The sequence below is a fragment of the Sphaeramia orbicularis genome, chromosome 12 (assembly GCF_902148855.1).
Source record: "Sphaeramia orbicularis chromosome 12, fSphaOr1.1, whole genome shotgun sequence".
NCBI classification, from domain to species: Eukaryota; Metazoa; Chordata; class Actinopteri; order Kurtiformes; family Apogonidae; genus Sphaeramia; species Sphaeramia orbicularis.
This window is the reverse complement of record NC_043968.1, coordinates 56,006,498-56,027,378: the sequence shown is the minus strand read 5'-3', so window position 1 is coordinate 56,027,378 and position 20,881 is coordinate 56,006,498. Positions and strand designations below refer to the sequence as shown.

The following is a 20,881-nucleotide window of genomic DNA, read 5'->3' as shown; positions in this document are numbered from 1 at the left end:
TACAACAGACAGCATTTTTTAAGTGAATCTGTCACACCTTTGTCCCCTACAGAGGACAAAAATGCATTGCTGGGTCTCAGGAGGTTAAAATTTTTTTATTTCATAGTTTTCACACAGTATGTCAGTAAATGCATGTTTCTTTGCTTCAAAAATTAAACACATGGTGTTCAGCTGAGTGGACATTTTTGTAACTTCATGAAAAATAGGTAAAAAAAAAAAAAAATCAATCACATTGTTTTTTTTCATGCCTAAAGAGGAATAAAAACACTCAGGAAAAATAAAATCTTGATTAAGGTTCTGATAATTCCTGCATGAAAGGGTTAATGTCAGTCAGTATATGTTTAAAACGTAACGAAAAGATGTCAACATGTACGAAAATATTTAGGTCTCATTATCACTTAAATAGACATTTAGCCCTTTCATGCATAGTGGTCACTCCAGTGGACAGTTATTCTACAGCTGTTCTCATGTATATTCATGGGTTTGCTGTTTTAGTTCCATATCAACCAACACAGTGGACGCTTATGCATCAAACCATAAACTGACATTCATACCAAATTCTGTAACTTTCCTGTTCTTTTATCTAAATCAATTGCTAATTGTTATTAGACTGTAATTAACAGAGTTGTTTTTTTTTTTTGTTTTTTTTTTGCATATTATCTGAGTGAGTAATAACTAGTATTATAGTATGTTCAAATGTGAGAAAACATCAGATGAGCAGCATTAACCTCCTGAGACCCAGGAAAGTGAAAATTTAATTTTTTTCCCATTAAACAATTGTCTTGATTGGAAACCGCATAATGCAACAGTTTTTTTGTTTGTTTGTTTTTTCAGATACATTTTTAATAATTATTTTTATTTATTAATTTATTTTAATGGAATGTCCTTTACAACGGACAGCATTTTTTAAGTGAAACTGTTCCACTTTTGTCCCCTACAGAGGACAAAAATGTATTGCTGTGTCTCAGGAGCTTAAAAATGTTTTTATTTTATAGTTTTCACACAGTATGAAAGTAAATGTGGCAGTGTGGCTACAGAATAAATGTTATTGAGATGCATAACCACTTGAACTGGCTCTCTGTTAAAAAAAGATTACTTTATTCATTACTGGTTTTCTTTAGAAATATTATTAGAACAAAAAAAAAAAACATCCATCTTGTATAAAAATGTTTGTTTTAGTTCAGATAGACATAGCTATGCAACCAGGCAGACAACCAGAGGTAATTTTACACTACCCAAATGAAGAACAAATGTAATGAAATGAATGGTAATACACAGAGCTATGCAAGAATGGAGCAAACCACTGGAACACATCACACAAGAAAAGTGTAAAATGAAATTCAAGAAATCAGTTAAGAAACATCTGTTGACCATAAATGATTGATACCTGGGTTAAGTGAATATATGTACTGTATTTACTTAACTGCTGCTGACCTAAAGGAGCTGTTGTGTCTGTATTTTTGTCTGTTTTTTTTTTTTTTTGTATGTCATGTAGTATGTGAAAAATTGTTTTGTTTTTTTTGTTTTTTTTATATATTGTATGTTATTTGCATTGACAAGTTATAAAGATTATTGTAAGGACCCCAGGAAGAATAGCTGTAGCTATGGTACAGCTAATGGGGATCCTAAATAAATAAATTAATGCATGTTTCTTTGCTTCAAAAATTAAACGCATGGTGTTCAGCTGAGTGGACATTTTTGTAACTTCATGAAAAATAGGTTCATAAAAAAAAAAACCAGAAAAACAATCACATTGTTTTTCCATGCCTAAAGAGGAATAAAAACACTCAGGAAAAAAAAAAAAAATCTTGATTAAGGTTCTGATAATTCATGCATGAAAGTGTTAAAGATACATTTTTATTGATAAATGCACTGACTTTTATCATAATAAACTTTCACAACAACTATACAGTGAAATAATAAATAAAACCTGAACAGCTCATAAGGACCCACACATAAACCAGGACCAGTGTGGAACCACAGAACCTGATCCAGGTCTCTGGGGGTTGTTGGGACTCGGAGGTCCTCCTGTTTCATCAGGTAAAGGACACCCTCTTGTGGTTCGCACAAAGCTGGATGCCATGGAGGATTAAAAAGGAGCAGAAATAAGCGCCTTCCTTTAATTTGATAATCCTCGGCCTTTTAAATAAATCCACTTTGGCCTCGGCATCACAGGCTGGATCTGGGCTGGTGTAATTAACTCAGACCCGATGTGGTCTGACAGGTTGGACACAACAAGGAAACAGGAGGAGGAGGAGGAGGAGGAGGAGGACGCACCGCCTGGGTCCGTGACGCGCCGCTGGTGCGTCGGTGGCGCACAGTCACCTGGACGTGAAACACGCACCTGTAGCCTGCGGCGGTGGAGGAGAACACGCTCATATTTCAGCCTGTTTTCAGCCTCACAAAAGGATCCAGGCCCGTTTCTAGTCCTCCACACGCACCCGGACACTCCACGGAGCAACAAGTCTGCGTGAAAAAGCACTAAAAGAACATTTTAAGGATGTGTTTTTGAGGAAATCCCCCCACAGCGGCTCCAGGTAGGAAACACGCACCGACCGTTAATGGATCTGAAAGTGACTCAGACTTCCAGCAGCTTTGAAAGGATGAGGAATTAATGCTGTGTGAGCTCATACTGGGGAAAATATTCCTCTCAATCCTCCGAACCTCGTCATGCATCTCAACTCCAATAATGAACGGAAGGTTTTCATTAAACTGTGTGAAACAGAGAGGGAAAAAAAGAAAGGTTTTCAGAGTTTGAAGACATTTCTCACGATCTAGTCTGGTTTTGTGTCGTTTCTGGTCAGAAAGAGGTTAAGTCTGAGGTTTTATGAGTTTATGACACTAAATATGTTCAGAAACAAGATGGAAGAGACTCGTCTTCAATAGATGTGGAAGAAAACACTCACATGTGATGCATAGAAAAGCAAATATTCAAGTATTTCAAGTGGAATAAGGAAAAGTTAGTGAAAGTAGTAAAAGTAGGCCTAGACTGACTCTGGTAACAGTAGGGCTGGAAGAAAATATTGGTTCTGCAATATATCGGATATTTCATTTCACAACACTGTTTAAATTGTTTAATAAAAAAGTGTTAAATAATAATAAGTAAAATATAAACCAAAAAAGTAAAACAAAAAAACAAAAATGAACCTCCACAATATCTGCATTTCAATAAATACCTAAAAAGTATTGATACAATGCTTTTCAATATCAATACAGTATTGTGAAATGAAATATCTGATATATTGCAGAACCGATATTTTCTTACACCCCTAATTATGATGTTAGTTCTGAACTAATAGAATATGAACATTTGAACAGGATCTTAAACTGTAATGTCTGTAAAATATAATTTAAGTTTGAGCACAGGAAAATTTAGAGATATAACATTAGATCCTCTTCTGATCAAATCAAAATGTGTTTAGTATTTCTGTATATTTCTGGTGTAATTCAGTTCTTAAAGGAAATAATCATTTTAAAAAAGAAACAAAAAAAAAAAAAAGAAAGAAAAGTTTTCAGAGCTTGAAGACATTTCTCATGATCACGTCTGGCTTTGTGTCGTTTCTGGTCAGAAAGAGGTTAAGTCTGAGGTTTTATGAGTTTATGACACTAAATATGTTCAGAAACAAGATGGAAGAGACTCGTCTTCAATAGATGTGGAAGAAAACACTCACATGTGATGCATAGAAAAGCAAATATTCAAGTATTTCAAGTGGAATAAGGAAAAGTTAGTGAAAGTAGTAAAAGTAGGCCTAGACTGACTCTGGTAACAGTAGGGCTGGAAGAAAATATTGGGTCTGCAATATATCGGATATTTCATTTCACAATACTGTGTCAATATTTTTAGGTATTTATTCAAATGCAGATATTGCGGAGGTTCATTTTTACCTCCGCCAAGGAGGTTATGTTTTTGCCAGGGTTTGTTTGTCTGTTTGTTTGTTTGTTTGTTTGTCTGTCCGTTAGTGTGCAACATAACTCAAAAAGTTATGGACAGATTTGGATGAAATTTTCAGGGTTTGTTGGAAATGGGATAAGGAAGAAATGATTAAATTTTGGTGGTGATCGGGGGTGGGGGGGCCCACGGGGGGGGGGGGGGGGGGGGCGCAGACCAGAAGATTTCATCAAAATCTGTCCATAACTTTTTGAGTTATGTTGCACACTAACAGACAGACAAACAAACAAACAGACAGACAAACAAACCCTGGCAAAAACATAACCTCCTTGGCGTGGGGGGGGGGGGCGGGGCACTGATCAGCCTTGGCGGAGGTCTGCGCTCTCCGAGTGCTTCTAGTATTTTATTTATTATTATTTAACACTTTTTTATGAAACAATTTTAGTTCCTTTGTTGGGATTGCACAAAAATAATGTTATGATTATGGGTGTGTATTGGCAAGAATCTGGTGATACAATACAAATCACAATACTAGAATCACAATACACTATATCACGATATATCATGATACTGTTGAAAAGGCCATTTTTTGTTTGTTTCTTTTTTAAAATGATTATTTCCTTGAAGATTTGAATAACACCAGAAATATACACAAATACTAAACACATTTTTATTTGATCAGAACAGGATCTAATGCTATATTACTACATGTTCTTGTGTTAAAATTTAAATAATATTTTACAGACATTACAGTTTAAGATCCTGTTCAAATGTTCATATTCTCTTAGTTCAGAACTAACGTCATAACATTATTTATGTGCAATCCCAACAAAGGAACTAAAATTGTTTAATAAAAAAGTGTTAAATAATAATAAATAAAATATAAACAAAAAAGTAAAACAAAAAACAAAAATTAACCTCCAAAATATCTGCATTTGAATAAATAGCTAAAAATATCAATACAGTACTTTTTAATACCGATACAGTATTATGAAATGAAATATCCGATATATTGCAGAACCGATATTTTCTTACACCCCTAGTTATGATGTTAGTTCTGAACTAAGAGAATATGAACATTTGAACTGGATCTTAAACTGTAATGTCTGTAAAATATAATTTAAGTTTGAACACAGGAAAATTTAGGGATATAACATTAGATCTTGTTCTGATCAAATAAAAATGTGTTTAGTATTTGTGCAGATTTCTGTTGTAATTCAGTTCTTCAAGGAAATAATCATTTAAAAAAAAAAAAAAAAGCCTTTTTAACAGTATCATGATATATTGTGATATAGTGTATCGCGATTCTAGTATTGTGATTTGTATCATATTGCCAGATTCTTGCCAATAAACACCCCTAGGTAACAGTGTTATATATTTGATCATCTATAGTACTGTATTATTTTAGAAGAATAAAGTTGCAATATTTCAAGAAAAAGTCACAATTGCATGAGAGTAAACTGATAAAATAGAAAATATCTGCAGAATCATGTTGCTTGTGTTAAAATGAATAATATTCCATTTGCTATATTATACTTTATTATAACCTCAGAAGTTACAAAGTATTCTGTCTTTTGGGCTTGTACAATTAGAAAGATACTCACAGATTCAACCATAAGCTGTCATTTTCTTTTAAAAATACACCTTTACACTGGTAGAGTTAGGGGTTAATTCCCTGGTATTATGATTTTGTAGTAATATGTCCTTTGTTGCATAAATACTGCATATCTATGGCTTCATTTTTGCTGTGTTGACTGTTTTCTTGAAGTTTTAGAGGTTTCCATATGTCCCAAAGCTTTTTAAGTGTATTTTTTTGCAGTTTAACTTATTTTTTAATTTTTCCAAAGCAAGTAAAGGAATTATTCCTCTCCAATTTCCCTTCTGGGTAAATCTGAAAATGTAATAATTTAAAATCAAGTGGAATATTTTGTCACTAACCCGACCTAGTGATTTTAAGACTTTCTGCCAAAAACGTATAATAAAAAAGTGACTCCTTTTGATGAAACTGAAATGTTTTGATCTGTAACGTGAGAAAACCTCAAATTATGATCCTTCAGTGTGTTGTTTTGTCCAGAAGCTGAAAATATTCAGTTTAGTGTCACAGAAGAGGAAAGACAGAAGGAAATATTCATGTTTAAACAGCTGGAGTCAGAGGATTTTTACTTCTTTTTCTCTTTTCAACTGAAGATTAATTGAATAGTTGGTCAGTTAATTTAATAGAAGATGAAATTAATTGTTGAAGATGATTCTTATAGTTGAACTTAGAGATGGATGGTAAAATCAGAATTATTAATAATAACAAATGTCAATGTCACGTTCATAGGCTGATTCTTGGTATTGACCTATTTGTGGTTTTAAATTAAACATAAAGGAATGATATTTTGCTTTTTTTTAAATGGAATTATGCATTTTAAAACATTTCCGTGTGGTCTACATAAACTTTAAATGCTATGCTTGGGTCTGAATTCTTCATTAATTCAACTCCACAGGTCCATCTTCAACCCTGTTTCTGAGTAATGACACCAGAAAGGTTGTTTTGAGCGCTGGCCCTTTAAATGCACATGACCCCACCCCCACCAGGTTGTTGGCTGTGCTGCTCTGTCCCACTAAGCCACGTGTGTTCGTTAATACAACCAACAACTGAACATTTAAGGCAATTGGCTTGAAGTTTGGACATATTTTCACTATGGACTACAACCACTGCTGCTGTCGTACTCAGGGAAATGTTCGTCAGAAGTCTTGACCTTATGTGTGCAAATGTCGTGACGTAACTAGTTATAGATGTAACAAATTAAGCAGGAATTAAGAAAAGGTTGTAGTAATCCACTCGATTTTTGCCGGAATGAATATAAAGATAATTTTGCAGCACCTGGAGGGTTCAAATTCAAACTTTATGAACTATTAGGGTCCAAATACACAAATAAATGAACCAAAGACTAATAAAAGTGGGTTTAGCAAAATATGACCCCTTTAAGAGATGGAACGAGACAAAAATAAAGACGAAGTAAGAGGAAAATTATGCAAAAGACTAAAATGAGATGAAACCGATACAACAAATTGGAAACCTCGTAGATTTTGTAAATTGTTTGTTTTTATTTTGATTAAACGTTATGAAGGAAAATAAATCTGAGATCCATCCCATAGCTTTTTTCCCACAAAATATCAAATGAATTTGAGGAGTTGCAAAATGAAAATGCAATTTTTGTTGTCTTCGTGAACTCGTTAGCCAGACTGAATTTTGTCGACAGCAGGTGGCGCTATTGCAACATTACACAGAATTTACTCAAATAAGGTGTTTAGTAGTTCCTTTGTGCACTTAAAACAGTGAAAATCACCCAAAGATCAGGAGTTTTTTCTGAATTTGGCTCAATTTTCCCTCCTTTATGTGAAATTTCTGCGTTTTAGAATCAGGACAACTGTTGGTCTGACCATCGAAGCCAAAGTAATACTCAAATAAATAAAAAATGAAGCTCATAACAGTGATTAAACCTGTCTAATTAAAAGTAAACTTTAATGTGAATATGCATTATCTCCGGAACACAAAGCGATTAACCCTAACATAACCTTTTGTTAGATTGAATGATGAGTATTTTTCCTCATGACTCAGTTCATGAAGGTGTCACTGCTCAGATGAATAAGATGACAGTATAAGTTATCTTTAGAGGCAGGTGTTAGTTTCAGGTTTCTGTCCCGATGCTATGACTCACAGACAGAACATGAAACCTGATCTTTTTGTTGCTTTGAGAAAGTCGAGTGTGTTATATCACAACAGGAATATTCTTATATCGTCCCCAGACAGGCTTCGTTTGCTGATTTCAGATCGTGTTTCTGCTTTAATTGAGTCTGCTCAGGGGCCAGATGGGTGCCGTTTCCCATAATGTGATTTTTGTCCATAACGTTTACATCATGAGAGCGAGGCAACAGGAAATTAATTTACCGAATTGTTATGTGAAGGATGAGGCGATGAAGACCTGCATGACATTACTGTGAATTATCCAGATGCAATAAGCATTTCACACTGATACTTGAGACAGACTAGAGTAGATGCAAATAACTGCGTTCTCCCGAAGGGCCATATCTGAGTTTTTGCATAGCAGAATGCAGGCTGACATTACCTTGGAACACGCAGGACATATCTTTCATCTGCCAGACTTAGAGTCACGTCCCAAAATGGGTCACGGAGCTGCTTTTATTGGGTTGTGAACTGTCAGCGTAAAACATACCAATATAAGAATATGAATTACTTTTCATAGTTCAAGTCGAAGAAGAGTAGAGCTGCACGATATTGGAAAAAACTGACATTGTGATTTTTTTTAACCCTGCGATATACAGTACAGGCCAAAAGTTTGGACACACCTTCTCATTCTTCGCATTTTCTTTATTTTCATGACTATTTACATTGTAGATTCTCACTGAAGGCATCAAAACTATGAATGTACACATGTGGAATTATGTACTTAACAAAAAAGTGTGAAATAACTGAAAACATCTCTTATATTCTAGTTTCTTCAAAGAAGCCAGCCTTAGCTCTGATGACTGCCTTGCACACCCTTGGCATTCTCTTGATGAGCATCAAGAGGTAGTCACCTGAAATGGTTTTCACTTCATAGGTGTGCCTTGTCAGGGTTACTTAGTGGAATTTCTTGCCTTATTGATGGGGTTGGGACCATCAGTTGTGTTGTGCAGAAGTCAGGTTGATGCACAGCTGACAGCCCTATTGGACAACTGTTAGAATACATATTATGTCGAGAACCAATCAGCTAAGTAAAGACAAACGAGTGGCCATCATTACTTTAAGAAATGAAGGTCAGTCAGTCTAGAAAATTTCAAAAACTTTGAATGTGTCCCCAAGTGCAGTCGCAAAAACCATCAAGCGCTCCAACGAAACTGGCTCACATGAGGACCGCCCCAGGAAAGGAAGACCAAGAGTCACCTCTGATGCTGAAGATAAGTTCATCTGAGTCACCAGCCTCAGAAATCGCAAATTAACAGCAGCTCAGATTAGAGACCAGATGAATACCACACAGAGCTCTAGCAGCAGACACATCTCTACAACAACTGTTAAGAGGAGACTGCGTGAATCAGGCCTTCATGGTCAAACAGCTGCTAGGAAACCACTGCTCAGGAGAGGCAACAAACAGAAGAGATTTATTTGGGCCAAGAAACCCAAGGAATGGACATTAGACCAGTGGAAATCTGTGCTTTGGTCTGATGAGTCCAAATTTGAGATCTTTGGATCCAACCGCCGTGTCTTTGTGCGACGCAGAAAAGGTGAACGGATGGATGCTACATGCCTGGTTCCCACCGTGAAGCATGGAGGAGGTGTGATGGTGTGGGGGTGCTTTGCTGGTGACGCTGTTGGGGATTTATTCAAGATTGAAGGCAACCTGAATCAGCATGGCTACCACAGCATCCTGAAGTGACATGCCATTCCATCCGGTTTGCGTTTAGTTGGACCATCATTTATGTTTCAACAGGACAATGACCCCAAACACACCTCCAGGCTGTGTGAGGGATATCTGACCAAGAAGGAGAGTGATGGAGTGCTGCACCAGATGACCTGGCCTCCACAGTCACCGGACCTGAACCCAATCAAGATGGTTTGGGGTGAGCTGGACCGCAGAGTGAAGGCAAAAGGGCCAACAAGTGCTAAGCATCTCTGGGAACTTCTTCAAGACTGTTAGGAAACCATCTCAGGTGACTACCTCTTGAAGCTCATCAAGAGAATGCCAAGAGTGTGCAAAACAGTCATCAGAGCTAAGGGTGGCTACTTTGAAGAAACTAGAATATAAGAGATGTTTTCAGTTATTTCACACTTTTTTGTTTAGTACATAATTCCACATGTGTTCATTCATAGTTTTGATGCCTTCAGTGAGAATCTACAAAGTAAATAGTCATGAAAATAAAGAAAATGCAAAGAATGAGAAGGTGTGTCCAAACTTTTGGCCTGTACTGTATACAGAGTGGGGAAGCAAAATTCACAATATTTTGAGGCAGGGATTGAAAGACAGTGTATGACCAATTAGTTTATTGAAAGTCATGAGAATTTATTTGCCACAAGAAAATGTACATCATAGAAAATGTTTTTATTCTATGTGTCCTCCTTCTTTCTCAATAACTGCCTTCACACGCTTCCTGAAACTTGCGAAAGTGTTCCTCAAATATTCGGGTGACAACTTCTTCCATTGTTCTTTAATAGTATCTTCCAGACTTTCTCGTAATAGTTTTACTCATAGTCATTCTCTTCTTTCCATTATAAACAGTCTTTATGGACACTCCAACTATTTTTGAAATCTCCTTTGGTGTGACGAGTGCATTCAGCAAATCACACACTCTTTGACGTTTGCTTTCCTGATTACTCATATGGGCAAAAGTTTCTGAAAAGGTATGGATAATAGTGTTAGGTATGATTTTGACATCGATATGTTTGGTTTCAAAACAATTGACGTAGTGCCTGCTGAGAAAAAACAACTAAATGTTCATTGTAAATTTTGCTTCCCAACCCTGTATTGTGATATGAAAAAATACTTCTAGGATATAACAGCTGTGTGGTGCCGGCGTAAATGGTCAAACTAATTAATTGTGTTTCCTCTTGTTGTGTCAACAGGTACAAGATACAGTCGACACAGAACACATATTTCAGTATAATCCTTCTTGTAGCCAGAATAATTCCAGATAACTGAAGTTGCTTTTCTTTTTAGCGCAAACTCTTCATTTACAGTGATTTTCTCTTGTTCGTTGCTCATTTTTCAGTGTTGTTACCAGCGACTCACTCCAAACTGATTAGGAACAATTGTAATTGGTAGATGCAGTGTGTGTCAGGTACCCAGGTTGTAATTAGATGAGAACACATTGAGTTCATTTCCCTCGTACATTGCAGGACCTGCGATGTGACTATTGTGCACACATACAGTACATCGTGATGTCGATGCTCAAATGATATATTGTGCAGCTCTAAAGAAGAGTGGTTATAAATGTCAACCATGACAAAGCTTTTAAATGCAGATGAGAGGCCTCTGTAACAAGTCGAAAATGATGTAAAAATCACAACAAGATCAATTCTGTGAAACACAGTGACATTCAGACTCAGTGTGTTTTTTTGACTGGAGAAATCAGTAAGGCATGAGTTTGTGTACGTTGGCATTTAAATGGTTGCATCTGTCTGTTAGTCAGGGACAGTGTGTTGCTGCTTAGCTAACGTTACTTGTCAGTGTTAGAAGTGATCGTTGATATGATTTATGTTGAGACATTTCAGCAAAGTGCTTTCAAATTGGTATTAATTTGGCGATGGAAGAGTCAGAAATGGATGCATGTTACAGCAGCCATAGTGTAGCGTTTGTTGAGTTGAAATTTGGGAATCACCACTTTAGAATGATGATGTTGAAAATGAAAGGATAATTAATGATCACTATGATAAATTATGCCACTTGAACATTACTGGCGTTTGTTTGTGTCTGTGGTAACTGTTTCAGCAACAACTTCTTTAACTGATGCAATGAGGAGCTTCTCATTTAAACAACCATCAGTTTGATGAAGAGCATCAAGATTGGATTGTGTTTCAATAGAAAAAGGTCATGCGGTCTGATGAGTCCAGATTGACCCTGTTCCAGAGTTTGAAGAGAGGTGGATGAATTGATTACCCATCATGCCTAGTACCTACAGTACAAGCCTGTGGGGGCAGTGTTATGATCAGGGGTAGATTCAGTTAGGCTACGTTCAGACAGCAGGTCTTAATGCACAATTCAGATTTTTTGGTGAAATCTGATTTTTTTTGTGTGCTCGTTCATATTACACATTAAATGCGACTTCTGTCAGCTTTGAGTATGAACTGAATGAGACCCTGAAGTGACCCGCATGCACATAAGGGACCCTGATGTAATATATGACCACACAGCCATGCACTGTTACGGAAGTAATTATGTTTTTCCTGCCGCTCTTCCTCCTGAGATGCAGAATTGAATTTCAATAATGTAAAGGTCGGATAAATGCGACCTGACCGTTCAGACTGAGGTCGCGTAGCCAAATATCAGATACGTATCGGATTTAGGACCACATATGAACGTGGCCTGGGTCGGATTTGAAAAACTCAGACTTGTGTGTTCAAACTGTCTTTAACAGATTGGATACAGGTCACATATGGGCAAAAAAATCTGATTTGGCCCACATTTGCCTGCAGTCTGAATGTAGCCTTAGTCATGTTTAGGTTCAACAACGCTATGTGTCCATAAAATGAGGTCAGCTGAACCTGAATATACTGAATGACAAAGTTTCAACATCAGTGGATTTTTTTTTTGTTTTTTTTGAGACATTATTTAATTTAACATATGGGTTTGATACCACCAATGGAAAGAATGCCAGACCTGAACCACACTGAGAATCTTTGGGAGACGTAGTAATGTAGAAGACTTTACATAGAAGTCTGACTCTCCATCATCAATGCAAGATCTAGGTGAGAAATTAACATGTCTATGGGTGTATACAAATGTTGTGACATTTATTGGGACATTGCATAAGCATTGTGATGCCATGGTGGCAGCTAAAGGCAGGGCAACATTTTTTTTAATTTTTTATTTTGGATGGGCATTGTATAATCCCCTAGTGTGCCCCTAGTGGACCTTTTCTTAGTTGGACATGAACACCTCACCAGGGAGGCGTCCACACCTGAGCAACCTCAGCTGGCTCCTCTGGATTTGGAGGAGGAGCTTTACTCTGAGCTCCTTATCCCATCTCTTAGAGCAGGCACATTATCTATCTGTATTATTCGTTCCTTCATCCATTTTCCAAACTGCTTGCAGTCTATCCTAGCTACCAGTGGGTGAAGCTGGGTACAACCAGGATATGTTGCCAGTTCATCCCCAGACCTAGTTATATGAGTTATTCTCTTTATCATCTGTCTGTTGTTAGTCTTTTGATTTGTACCCAGAGGAAAGAGCTGCAGAGCAAATTCTAGCATTTTTATCTGTGGGTTTCACTTCCTCAGTCTCTACATTATTGTTCATCTGTCAAAACAGACTTATTCTTAGAGGTTTTTTTTTTCTTTTCTCTGTGCAAATTTTTAAAGCCATAATGTGTAAAGTGCTTCAAGATAATCCTGTATGAGTGGCACTACAGACACAGAACAGACATTTTTTTTATCAATAATTTTCAACTGAATGACTATTCAATCACCAAGTTGTTGCAGTTTTATTTTGTATTATTTGATAGGTAAGTGGTCTTTTCAAGTGGGTGCTTGGTATTTATAGAGGATTTTGTTGAGTGCTTCTGTGATAATAATCCACAACCTCAGTGCTGTCATCTCTACGTATACACTTTTAGCGTCTTTTTTCGGGTTTTACTTTCATTTTTGCCAGCATTTTAAGTGCATGGTAATGCCTTCAGATTGTCTATTTTGTCAGAGCAGCAATTCACAACACAAAGACATCGACTTCACTGTCATGTCAGACAAAGGGAAAGTACCAAAACCCTACAAATAGAGCAGAAGAACAAGTGACAAATAACTCAAAATCCTTCCTGATTAATGTTTCAGCAACCAGTTATTTCAAGAATTAATGGCTTTTTTGGGGGCTCAAAATGCAACATGCAGCATTGGCATGAACAACTGGAGACTATTCACAGCTTAAATCCTCAAACAAACTGTGGCTTTTTTATTAAATTGTCTGCTCACACTCACATTCATCCAACAGGTACCTCATATTTGTACTGTCAGTGTAGTGGTGCCATACCCACATAGCACAGACCCTCTTTATTTTCCCTTTATTCTCGGTCCTTTTGAATCAGTCCTCTTTCCTCTTAAGTGCACATCAAACTGAGCTATGCAGAGGGTTCCTGTTGAGATTTAAGAGCTTGTGTTTGAATGGGAAAACAGGCTTCTTTATACACCGCTATAAACTAATGTGATGTACACTTAGAAGGGGCAGACAAAAAAATGAAGGTGGAGAAGAATTTATCAATGTAACCACAATTCTGTTTACTGCTGCAGAGGTGGATTACTGTCATTGAGCTCAAACTGTCTTTAGCCTAACAAAACCCTTATTTTACTCACTTCAGATCTTATCAGATGGAGTCTTTATCTCTTGGTGTATGCAAAAGAGGTTGAGGATTATCACAGAGGTCATCTAATTCTTAGCAAAGCAAGTATTTTCACAAAATGGGAGTCGCTTGGCCCGTACAGTCTTTGGTCTTCAAAGACCCCAATACTGTAATTTATGTGTATATGATACTTCTAGGGTGGCGTGGCGGTGCAGTGGTTAGCACTATGTCCTCAAAGTTAAAGGTCTTTGTTCAATTCCACTGGACTTTTTATGTTGTCCCTGTGTCTGCTTGGGTTCTCCGCACATAGTCCAGCTTCCTCGAACTGTCCAAAGACATGCACCTTATCATGGGGTCAATTAAAACACCCTTAGATGTGAATGTGAGAATTGTATATATTAGGGCGTTTTCACACAGCATACTCAAGTCCGTACCATACTTGGATACATTAATACCTTTCCCGCAGATGCTGTGTTCATACGCGCGTATCGTGGCCTTTGCTCGAGTATGAATGGGTGTAATAGGGCTGAAACAGTAGGTGGCAATGTGGAAGGAATTCTGTCACTATCCAACAAACACGAAAGTCAGAAGAAGACAAACCCTTACCTATCTGTTAGCCTGTTTGAGGCAAAGAGAAGCAGAGCAACCTTCATTATCCCTGATATGTCACTGAGTGGTTCGGTCGATAAGGCGAGCCCGTGCCACGCAGATCCGAGGCTTTTTCAGGAGACAACAGGAGCGCCATCTATGGTCTTGTGGTGATTAACTCATTTCCGTTGTTGGAGTGGTGATTAGGTCACTTCTGGACTCGGGCACAGATCGCATTCACACGGCAACGTACTGTACTGGAGTACGGGCAGTCCAGACCCAGGACTACCTTCTCAACTGGACTTGGGCACAGTACTCAAGTACTCAAGCACAGAACGGTTGCATTCACATGGATAAAATTAAGCGGACTTTGGGGTCCAGTGTACTCGGATACGAACTGGAGTACGCTGTGTGAAAACGCCCTCAACCTCACAATGGACTAGCAACATGTCCAGTGTGTACCTGCATTCACCAGCAACTGGGATAGGCTCTGGCACCCCTCGCAAGGATTAAGCAGTTGAGATAATGGATGGATGATATGTCTAATTACGGAATGTTCAAAGCTAAGAGCTCAGAAGCAAGACAAAAACAACCAACCTCTGGGAGCTGCGATTAAACAGCAGCAAAAACTATTAATGACAGGCTGCAGAAAGACCTCAAAGCTGGAAAGAGGCAGTGACTGGTCAGAGCTCAGCTGGACAAGCTCCAGAAAGACACACAAAAACTCCTAACTATCGGCTAAATTGTCCCTGTGATTTCTGGTGGGACTGTTGTTTCATCTGTATCTGTAAGCTTACAGAAACACAGCGGAAATGACTGCGTGGTGCATGCAGATTCCTGCCATATCTGTATTTAGCACTGAGCAAAAATGAGCTGATACTGGTCTGTTACAGGGTAGAGCTGGGAAACCATTCAATACTGTTTCAACAAATTACCTTTTTTTTTTCCTATTATATGTATCAGAATCTCTAACCTTACAATGGTCCTTTAAAGCTGGTGAGTTGTTTAGCCTACATTATGAAAAAGTGGCCATGGCCTTTCTGTTTTTATTTTAACATGTGCTAATTACTTTCAGAAAATATCAGTGTGTGGAGATGGTTTGATTTTTTTTTTTTTTCTTTTGTGGCATGTGTTTAGACCCATTGACCGAATTTCCAAGGACCGGAGACGCTTTCATAAATGTTGCATAACTGTGCTAAATGGGTTGTGTGTCATATATTCCATCTTTTATGTTAAAGTTAACTAAACCCTCTCTATGCCCCTGGCACATAATGTGGGAGGATATGGCAGTCAGCATGTCCATCTGCTTGTGTGTCTGTCATCATTTTGTTTCCAGAGCATACCTGGAAACACATTCAGTACTGTTCCATCAACCCTGCTGCAATTTATCTGTTATGTGCTGGCGTAGAGGTCGAGAGATAGTGGATTTTTAGAGACTGATATATAATGATAGTTTGAAGCATGAAAGAGCCAATAGTTGACTGATAAGCCCTGTCATCTTCAACTGTCTGCCCAGAAATTTCAACACTGCAAACACATTATGCACTTCTGGAATTAACTGCCTTTCATTTCAGTACTCTCCGGTAGTCTCATATATCCAGGCATGTCTCTAGACTTTGTTAGCACTGTGCTAATTCTGGAGATAGGGCCTTGTTTACTTTTGTTCTGGAATTGGGGTCAAAGCTCTAGTATTTTTTTTTTTCTTTTTTTAATTACATTTGTCATTGGTGGACGAAATGTTGTGTTGGTGTAACATGCACATATGAAGTATTAAGACGACTAAACGTCACACATTAAAAGACATTTTAAAAAGTCATTTTCAGGGTGTAATTGCAGCTCAGAGGTTGATGGTCATCCATGCAGCAACATAGTAAAGGAAAAATGAAGAATGACTATCTAACCACTATCTATCTATTTTAGTAACATGCTAGACTTAGACATCTGGCAAAAGAGTCAATTTTCAGTTTGTAGGATCTTAAACTGGCATGTCAAATTAAACCTGCTGTCAACTGAATCACTAACTAACTAGCCAGGCCGATCTCATCAACAATGAAGAGGGTCCTGGTTCTTGTTTAATATTATATCAGTGTTTTTCAACCTTGGGGTCAGGACCCCACGTGGGATCGCCTGGAATTTAAATGGGGTCACCTGAAATTTCTAGTTATTGATAAAAATAAAATAGAAACTTGTCAATAAAAAATATTTGGTGAGTTGAGAGAGACAATCCCAATCCATAAAAGACATGACAAACTGTGAAGCTGAAACTGAAGCACTGTGGTACTGTTTATCTGTCAAACGTTCATTGTGGTCGGTTTCAGATGCTGCAGCTCTTTCATAATTCATAGTTTGAGTTATTGTTTGTTCAGTATTAATTGTCAGCCTTGTAAATCCAAGCTGTACTGACTGTACATATCCTGACCAAGGAAAATAAAATTCTCACTTTGTGCAATAACCTACACCTGGCTTTTCTGCCTCCGTCCATAATAGTATACATTATATAGATTAAATGTTGTCTAAAATTAACGTTTATTTGCAACATAGTATAGCAAACTATTACATTATCAAAAACAAATTTTAGCAAAAAAAAAAAAAAGTCTCCATTTTGAATGTCTGGGGTCGCCAGAAATTTGTGATGTTAAAATGGGGTCATGAGCCTAAAAAGACTGGAAACCACTGGATTATGTAGTGTTTATTGATGACTGCCAATCACAGCTACGAACTGGAGATGCTACTCTCTGTCATGAGCTTTGGTAGTCTCATTTCTTCTCTTCTGCAAAATGGAAGTCCAGTGTTTTGCTTCATATCAGTCCAATCCGACAATTTTATGCCAGACCAACCACTATTTTAAATCCATGTTATGAATCAGGGCTCCCGTGGAGTTTTAAAAAGTCTTAAAAGCCTTGAATTTTCAAATCTGTATTTAATACCTAAAAAAAAAAGTCTTTAAAATGTATTAAATTTGACATGTTAGGTCTTAAGTTATGTTGCCAAAAACTTGTTCGCTGTGTTGTATGTTGTGTCTGGGAAATTTTCAAGCAGCAAAGAAAGTAACGTTAGTCTACTCTACTCAGTTCCACTTGTTCCAACCTGACAATTTATATTGAAATTAGGAACTGATTATGTCTAACTTTGCAGCCCCCAGTGAGAAATGATCCGGAACGGTGGGAGTCAAGGCACTGGGATAAATAAAGTTTCCAAAATTCTAGGAGTTGCAAATTTTGCCAGTATGGCCACAAAATAGGCGATGAAATGGCCATTAAATTCTCTTAGTAATCTTAAAAAGGTCTTAAATTTAACTTGTAGAAACCTGCAGAAACCCTGTGAATACTCATAAAATAAATGCAGATATAAACAAACCACAATAAATCTACTATTGATGGGAGCGATTTTTAACTTCTGAGCTTTGTCAAAATCAGTTATTCCAGTTCAGACGCCTAATAATAGCCACCAGCCATTCATTCATTCATTTATTTTTTGAACCCGCTTTATCCTCACTAGGGTCACGGGGGTCGCTTGGAGCCTATCCCAGCTACATAGGGGCGAAGGCGGGGTACACCCTGGACAAGTCACCAGTTCGTCACAGGGCTGAACATATAGAGACAAACAATCATTCTCACATTCACACCTATGGGCCATTTAGATTAACCAATTAACCTATCAGTGCATGTGTTTGGATGGTGGGAGGAAGCCGGAGTACCCAGAGAGAACCCACACAGACACGAGGAGAACATGCAAACTCCACACAGAAAGGTCCCACCCCCGTCGACTGGTGTTGTAATCAAACCCAGGACCTTCTTGCTGTGAGGCACGAGTGCTAACCACTGCACCACCGTGTCGCCACCAGCCACTATGAACTATATCAGTGTCCTTTTCTGACAGTACCCAGCTGTGAATGAAACAAAATTAATGTCAGTGTCAAGTAGCAGTGTTCATTTTTGTTGTTGTTGGAGAGATATGGTGTCCTCCCAGGTCTAGTATAGAAAAAGGAAGGAAAAGGTTGTGGTTTTTCTGCAAATAAATGCAAATTCAGCCAGCGCTGGTGTTTGGAATAGTTAACCACAACCAGATCAGTGCTGATCCTGCTACAGTTCCCCATAGGAAAAGTAGATTCAGTTTTGCTGTGTACATCTATTGCAGGTTTGGGCTTAAGTTTCTTTTAAAGTGGTATTAAATGCTCCTAAAATGTGTTAAATGTAACTTGTTTTCATGTAGACACCCTGTTGTAAGAGCTGATATTTCATAATAATACATGGATGAAGTGTTTTGTGGAGGTGGTCTGGTTTTCACTCCAAATAATGCATCCCATTGGAGTCTGTTCTATCTGACAGTTTAGATACTTCAGGTTTAAGTGTAACTTCAACTCCCACCCCAGAGCCTAACTCCACCCACCATGGGCACTGCCGGGGGTGGGTGTGTGGTTCAGGAGTTACTTACTTACATCCCTGGGCCAGAAGAAAATGGAGAGCGACACAGAATCAAGCTCTGCCACAGAGGGCTTTTCACTCCCAGAATCCCCGGAGGCAGACATTAGAGTGGTGAAGATCCTTCGGGGTCTGGAGCCGTATTAATTCACTGTTGGCCAGAAGCTGATGTTCCTGGAGCTTAGGCAGTACAAGTGGAAGAGAGGATGAGGGTGGGCTTTGACTGATAACGTTACTTTGTACAGTTTAATACAAAAACAAAAAAGAACAAGTGGTGCCAGGCACAACAAACCCCGCCCCTCGCACTTATTGTAGCTTATTTTGGCATCGATCCAGCTGATGTCAGCATATCAAGTGCCTCTATATATGTGGCAAGTTTGAAGTAAATTGAAACAAAATTAATGTTTTTATAGACACATTGAAATTTTTCCCATTATAAGTAAATGGGAAAAAAACAAGATTTTAATAAAAATGCATAAAAAATTGGAACCTTGACCTACTTTTCTCAAAATGTAATCCCATCTATTCTGGGTCACTGGCAATCTATAAAGCAAGGCAAGGCAAATTTATTTGTATAGCACGTTTCAGCAACAAGGCAATTCAAAGTGCTTCACACAGGACATTGAAATATGACAAGGGAAAAAGAAACACATTTAAAATATTATAAAAGAACTTGTAAAAGGTGATTAAAAGCAGCAAGTAAGAAAACAACACATAAAACCCAAAAATATAAAGTAAGAGTTGCAGTGCAGAGTTTCTCTGTTTAACTGAAGAAAATTATGGCACATCCATTCAGATATTTGCTCCATGCATTTACCCAGTGCTTGTATGGGGCTATGGTCACCTGGGGACATTGAAATGTAGAGCTGTGTGTCATCTACATAGTTATGGTAATCTGTTTTGTTTTTTTCTATGATCTGAGGAAGTGGAAGCATGTAGATGTTGAACAGAGGGGGCCCCAGGATGGAGCCTTGGGGGACTCCACACGTAATTTTGGTCTGCTCAGATTTAAAATTACCCACTGATACAAAATAATCCCTGCCCTTTAAGTAGAATGCAAACCAATCAAGAACTGTGCCAGATAGTCCCACCTAATTTTCCAGACAATCAAGTAATATATCATGGTCGACTGTGTCAAATGCAGCACTGAGGTCCAATAACACTAAAACTGAAGATCTGCCGTGATCTGTGTTTAAGCAAATGTCATTAAATACTTTGACCACAGCTGTCTCAGTGGTGTGATGTGGTCTAAAACCTGACTGAAAGACGTTAAAGCAGCTGTTGACTGTTAAGAAGTAATTTAGTTGTTGGAACACAGCCTTTTCAATGATTTGATATTGGCCTGTAGTTGTATTAACCCAGTTTGGTATGAATTCAACCAATAGTTTTGCTGCTACAGACAATTGAAATTTTTGCCATCATAAGTAAATGGGGAAAAAGAAAAAAGATTTTAAAAACTCATAAAAAATTTGAACTTTGACCTGCTTTTCCTAAAATGTTATCACATCTATTCTGGGTCACTGGCAATCTATAAACCCAGTTTGGTATGAATTCAACCAATAGTTTTGCTGCTACAGTGTTAACAAACAAACAAACAATCAAACAGAACCAAAAACAGTACCCCTTGCGTCCCCTTCAGGAGGTGGGGTAAAAATGTCAGAAAATGGATGTACATCTGTGGCGGAGGCTGCCCTGGTTAAATGGATCATCGAGGTGTGGTAATGTGACCCCCTTGTGCTATCGGAGAAGACATTCTGTTTATGATATATCCTATTGCCTGTAAAGCCCAGTTGCCCATGGTACCTGAGGCAGCCACAGTTCCGTCTGGGTTGCCATGGTAAAGCTGTGTAACTTGTGTAGTAATATACACATTCTATACATCCACGTGACTAGACGAATGTCAAAACCAATTATCAGACAACAGAAAACAATACAATGAACAACAAGCACTTAA

The 20,881-nt window shown here is 37.9% G+C and overlaps 1 protein-coding gene across 1 annotated transcript in view; it reads left to right on the top strand.

The window, feature by feature from the left end:
* The first annotated feature begins 2,373 nt into the window (after nt 1–2,373).
* The window catches only part of igsf9a (immunoglobulin superfamily, member 9a), a 181,162-nt gene continuing 162,654 nt past the window's right edge, over nt 2,374–20,881 (top strand). The window contains exon 1 of the mRNA XM_030150820.1: nt 2,374–2,537. The gene's annotated coding sequence lies outside the window, so the exon portion shown is untranslated. The remainder of the gene's footprint in view (nt 2,538–20,881) is intronic.